At 48.9% G+C, this 6,000-nt stretch overlaps 1 long non-coding RNA gene across 1 annotated transcript in view; it reads left to right on the top strand.

Annotated features, from left to right (window-relative positions):
- The first annotated feature begins 1,256 nt into the window (after positions 1-1,256).
- Positions 1,257-6,000, top strand: part of LOC117870329 — a 28,369-nt gene continuing 23,625 nt past the window's right edge. The window contains exon 1 of the long non-coding RNA XR_004643954.1: positions 1,257-1,335. This is a non-coding gene — a long non-coding RNA (uncharacterized LOC117870329). The remainder of the gene's footprint in view (positions 1,336-6,000) is intronic.

Below are 6,000 nucleotides of genomic sequence, written 5' to 3'. Positions count from 1 at the left end.
ACTCAGTGGGCTATCCCCAGGCAAACTCCCTCTGTTAGCCTCCGCTGTTCGCCACTCAGCTGGTTAGCTGCTGACTGCCTTTTTATAACAGTCAGGCCCACTCAAGGCCCACCTGGAACAAAGCACACTTTTCCCAATTCACACTTTTCAAACAAACAATCAAGCACACGGTCAAACTGACAAACTGACAAACTGTCCCCAGAACAGACACTCAGATACTCACCAACACAGTCCCCCTAATACAGCACTTATCGTAACTTTAATCATTTTGGTTGCTCTTCAATGGACTTTCTCCAATTTCTTCACATCTTTCCTGAAATCTGACACCCAGAATTGGCACAATACTCCAGCTGAGCCTAATCAGTGAGGAGTAGAGTGGAAAAATTACCTCTCGTGTCTTGCTCCCAACACTCCTGCTCATACATCCAGAATTATGTTTACTTTTTTTGCAACAGTGTTATACCATTCACTCATATTTAGCTTGTGATTCACTATGACCTCCAGTTCCCTTTCTGCAATATACCTTGCATGGATGGAAGACAGAATCTGGGAACATCAAGTGAGGCAGCTATTTACACATGCAGAGGCAGAAACATAAACATTTGGGGAGCTTCTACTGCAATAATGTGGGTATTGGGTGAATTTAAGCACCATCAGGGTTCGGCAGCAACCAAACAGGAACTTAGTGTTTCACAGTGTCCCCGGGACATAGGCACCAAGTCTAGAGAGAGATGCCCAAGCCAAGTAGTGACAAAACATGTTAATGAGTAGATTAGGTAGCAACTTTTTAAGCTAGTCAACACACAGCTTTTAGGCTACTATGAAAATATCAGCTGTCATTGTGAAACTCCTGGTCCTGCAAGCAGAGGTTAACTTTATTACTATGAGTACTCCCATTAGAAGCAATTGAAGTTAAGCACATGCATAAGTGTTTGGAGAATTGAGACCTTAGACAGATGTTTTTTAAAAAAAAATATTTGTGGTGCTCCATAAAGTGATGTTATAGCTTCTGATCTGTTTGAATCAGGGACTAAGCCTAAGGTGTTCGCTGTGAATTATTTCCTTTTTCTCTAAAAAACCCCAAGAGATTCTCCATGTTGTTTTTCTCTACCTTGCATCAAACAAAATCACAGAAGTAAATCTAATGTGAACTGCTTGAGCAATTTTTGTATCTGAAATAGAAATATACAGTATTTGTAAAAATATAGTACAATAACTGGAGTTTGTAATAATTCTTGGATGATTCTTCTACCATAGATTGGATGCAGATACTAATTCTGATACAAGTTGGCCCGACTTTCATCATCTCCGCTAACCTGTTCATCAGTTATAAACGTAAGTATTCTGGTCTAAATTTCCACCGTAAGAAACTATTGATTGGTATAGTATATTTTGAATATATTTGGGAACTGAGTAGAAATTTTATCTTAAAATTGTTACTGTTGCTGAGATCACACATTACTATAATGACAAATGGATTTGGATTACTAATACCAACAACATGGCTTTAACGGTCATTCTTCTTTGAGTGGCCTCTTCATATTCCCAATTGTAAGATCAAGGCATCCCTGCTGGGAGTTACCGTAATGTTCTGGAAGGCAACGTCTGTTGGGGTCACTCACACTTCCCTCCCCTCCCATCCCAAAGGTGCAAAAAGAGGAGCAGTCCCAACCACCCTCTTCCTCCTTCCTACCATGGAATGTGCAGTGAGCGCCGATCAATCACACACAGAATCCCCCATGCTGCTCTCATCGGCTTTCCATCTTTCTTCCCTTTGGACACAAATTTTATTTACAGTGGATCAATTGTCACTTGGTCTGATTTCCTATAGAAAAATAAGAGAAAAGGAGATGCCCATCCAGCATGGGCTTTGTTTGGACCCTTGTAAGTGGAAGGGCTACCTCGCACACCCCTCAGGTCCAGTCGATTGAAGTCTGGTCATCTGTAAGTCCAGTATCCATGTGAGGATCCCCTCACCATCAAGGTCTCTGGACTGCTCCAGATTGACCTAGCAGGCCTGGCCGTGAGGCAAACTCTTAGCCAAAGTACGGCTGGTCACACAGCTGCTGCACTGAGTCCACACTCAGCAGGACCTGCAGTGAATGACCCCTCAGCACGTGGCAGCAACCTATCACAAAGTAGAGACGGGTCAGATGTCTCCATGCTCAGTTATTTCCACAATGCCAGCAGAGCAGCAGATCAGTCTGAGCAACAGCACTCCCCAGCCAGGAACCCTTCTGCTGCCTCCCAGTGCAACAGACTACAGCGACTCCCAACCCTTGCTCCTGCACCTGCTCTTCTGCCTGCTCCCCCTTCTGCTGAGCCCTGCCGGTTCCCTGAACTTGCCTTACTCCAGTCTTATCACTGACCCACTCCAGCCTGTCATCTGCATTCTGATCCCTCTAAACCCTGACCACCTGGCTCTGGTCCTGATCCTCATTTGGCTGCAGACTCTTGTCTAGGTTTTGACCCTGGCCTGTCTCTAGATCGTCATTCCGGGAGAACCCTTAGCCAGGCCCAACCTTACGGCTAACTGTGGCTCATGGTCCAACAACTAGGCAAGATTATTGGAGGCAGGACCTGACATACCAATCTAGTTTCTAATTTTTCATTTCCTCCCCTCACAGCTAAAACTGATTTTTCCATTTAAAAATCAGAAAATTCCACTCTGGAATGGAAGCAGAAACAGAGAATCTGATATTTAAAAATTCTGACAGTGGGAGAGGTTGGAGTGGAGAAGAGGTGGAATACTGAGGCAAGGAAAGGAGAGATGGTGTCTCTGGAAGGGATGGGGAGGAAATACACTGGTATTTGGAGGGTGAAGAGAGGATGAGAGATGAAGGAGGAGGAGGAGGCAAATGAGATATAACTGGATTGCATATCTCCAATTCATGGAGGTGGCAGGTGCAGTTTTTTTATGAGGCACCTTTTCCATATGGAGGTGTGCTGAGGTTCTGATGATGGATTATACGCAACATGCAGCTATCATATGATATAGTAACACTCTGAGTATGCTGCCTGAGTAACAGATAGAGGCCATCCTCTGGTGGAGGAGGAAGAATGGCAGGCCCTGGACTGGGGAGGAGATGCCAAATACCAGCAGCTCCCCCAGGAGAAACAGAGGCAGGAATGGGTGTGCCCAGCAGAGATCGCTTCTCTTTGATTGGGATCATATATTCTCTGCAATGTAGCACCACAGGATCCATGCCTAAACCAATATCTGTGTGATGAGGGGGAGAGCAGTCCCCTCTAGCGGGAAAGGAGGGCCCTTGAGGTGGGATGATCTAACACCTTTGCCAGGGACAGGTCCTTTGCCTAGTGTTTTGGGAACAGTGAAGCCCCTGTATATGCCCAGGGCAGTGGAGTCTGGCACTGCAGTCTCCACTCTGTGATATTTGGAGAGCTGCTGATTCTGTGTCTAACATACAGGTGTGACAAACTGACCTACCTTGCAGGTCCTCACAACACTGGAAGGGGGAAAACATATAACAAGTGTCTGATCAGATCTGGGATGGGAGATCACTGAGTTATAGAATGGTGTCTTCACATGGTACTTCCTGTTTGGCCATTCTGAGATGCAAAGTCTTGGTGTCTTGCTTGTGAGGGGGATTGTTTTCCTTTCTCATGTTCCTTCTAACAGACCCTCATCCTGAAAGTGAAAGGAGACAAAGAAATCCATTCTTAGATTATCTTACTTTTAGCATCTTCTCAGTCAGTTTATTCAGTTCTAGACCTCTGAGTTTACTGGATTCTAAGAGGTTTTCCAGCCCATCCCTAAGTCCTTAGGTCCAGATTTTCAAAGCTTTAGGTGCCTAATGATGCAAATAAGCACCTAGTGGGACTTTCAAAAGTGTCCATGCACCTAACTTCAGGAATATGGGGCAAATCTCAATAGGTGCTTATATGCTGCAGTTCCTAGCCAAGGGGAGCTGCGGGGGCGGTGCTGGAGGGGGGCAGCATGCAGAGCAGAGCCCCCGGCTGCCCCTAAATGCAGGAACTGGAGGGGGGCCATGCCACTGCTTCCGGGAGCTGCATAGAGTGCCCCCCGACCCTGCTCCCTGACTGGAGCACCGGAGCGCGGCAAACCCCAGACCCCACTCCCCAGCAAGAGCTCGAGGGCCGGATTTAAATGGCTGGTGGGCCGCATCAGGCCTGCGGGCCATAATTTGCCCACCCCTGACTTATTGGTTTCAAAGCCTCTTTGCATGAGAAAGAAGAAGTGCCTGGAACCATCTTCTTTTCTACAAGGTGTATTTCCATGGATCCACAGAGAAGATACAGAGTGCTGTAGCTCTGCTTTAGATTTATTGCTGCACATGAAGGGTGATAGAAACACCTAAGGATGCCCATCCTTCAATGGAACAGTCAGGCCCAACATCGACAGGGCCTCAGTAACCCAGCTTCAGTTCCTCCCATCTTGGAGGGAATCAGAGGCCTGCATCAAGTCTTTGAAAAATAACTAATTAACTAGGCTGGAGCTCTTGTGGTCACACGTAAAGGCGGAGACATCCATCACCTACACTTACTGGTGTGTGAGGTTTGTGTCATGGCCACAATACAAATGAGGCTTGTCAGAGGGGGCAATAGGGCTAGCTTGCATGGAACAAAATGCTGTCTGGATGTGCTAACACCCTGAGAGACGTTGTACAGAGCTCTGTCTGATTTTCCGAAGTGTTCCTGAGGCACTCTCCTCTCTTTGCCATGAGTGCCTCAAAACTACAAGCAGCAAGCACAATGAGTATGATCATTTTCATATATAGATCTGCCTCTCTGTACATGCCTCTGACTGGAGTCCCAAACTGGAGACCTCTACCCAAAACAGTGCCCTCAGTTGGCCACTTGAAGAAGAAATGCAGGTTACTTACTGTAAGGCAGTTGCAACTGTCCCACTGTCTGTCTGGGAGGGAGGCCATGCCCAGTGGCGGATTAATAATTTTGCTGCCCCTAGGCCGGGAAATAATTGCCGCCCTGGCCCCGCCCCGACTCCGCCCTTTTCCTGCCCCCATTCCAACCCCCTCCCCAAAGTCCCCGCCCCAACTCCGCCCCCTCCCTTCCCCTATTGGATCCCTTCCCCAAATCCCTGCCCCCGGCCCCGCCTCTTCCCCCAGTGCGTGGCGTTCCCCCTCCTCCCCCCTCCCTCCCTGCCCCGCGAAACAGCTGTTTCGCTGCGCAAGCGCTGAGAGGGGAGAGAAACAGGACGCTGTGGCGCGCTTGCAGAGGAGGCGGAGGTGAGCTGTAGCAGTGGGTGCGGAGGGGAGCTTCTGCCCCTGAAAATTTGCCGCCCTAGGCCTAGGCCTTGCCGGCCTAGGCAATAATATGGCGCTGGCCATGCCCCCTCGCTAGAAGTCCTCTGGAAGGGAACAGTTCAGGCGGGAATTAGCACCCGGGTTCCTGCCCCTCAGCAGGATAGCACAGAACTGCATCTAGGGGCCCTGGTCCTCCAACCAGGCAGGTCACCAAACAGTCAAAGGACTCTAGCCTACAATCAGGGTAGAACAGAACTGTCTATAAGCCCCAACCCTCAGGAAGGGTGGGGCTGCAAACAGTTAGGAGGCTCTGGCCAGTATTCAGGACAGAGCAGTTACAAGTCTATTAGCTCAGGCCCTCAAACAGTGTGGGGCAGCAAAGTCTAGGAGGCCAGGCCCTCAGACAGGGCAGGACAGAGAAGTTAGGAGTTTCTGGCCTGTAATCAGGACAGCGCAGTAGTGAGTCTATACACCAGGCCCTCAAACAGGGCAGGGCAGCAAACAGTCGGGGGTCCTGACTCTGGCGGACCACCAACAAACACAGGCCTCTTGGCCTATGGTGAGGAGGCAACCACTACGAGGTCCCTGGTCTGGGATGTGGTGGAGTTGAGTGGGCCCATGTCCTCTTACCCCTGCCACTCCACCATGTCCCAGACCAGGGCCCTAACAGTGGTGGAGTGGTCCGTCACTGGGTCAGCAGGGAAATCCAGCCGCAACATGCTGGTCAGTGATCAGTCAGCAACACAACCGAACT

Source organism: Trachemys scripta, unplaced genomic scaffold (genome assembly GCF_013100865.1).
Source record: "Trachemys scripta elegans isolate TJP31775 unplaced genomic scaffold, CAS_Tse_1.0 scaffold_26, whole genome shotgun sequence".
NCBI lineage: Eukaryota > Metazoa > Chordata > Testudines > Emydidae > Trachemys > Trachemys scripta.
This window is presented reverse-complemented; position numbering and strand designations above follow the sequence as displayed.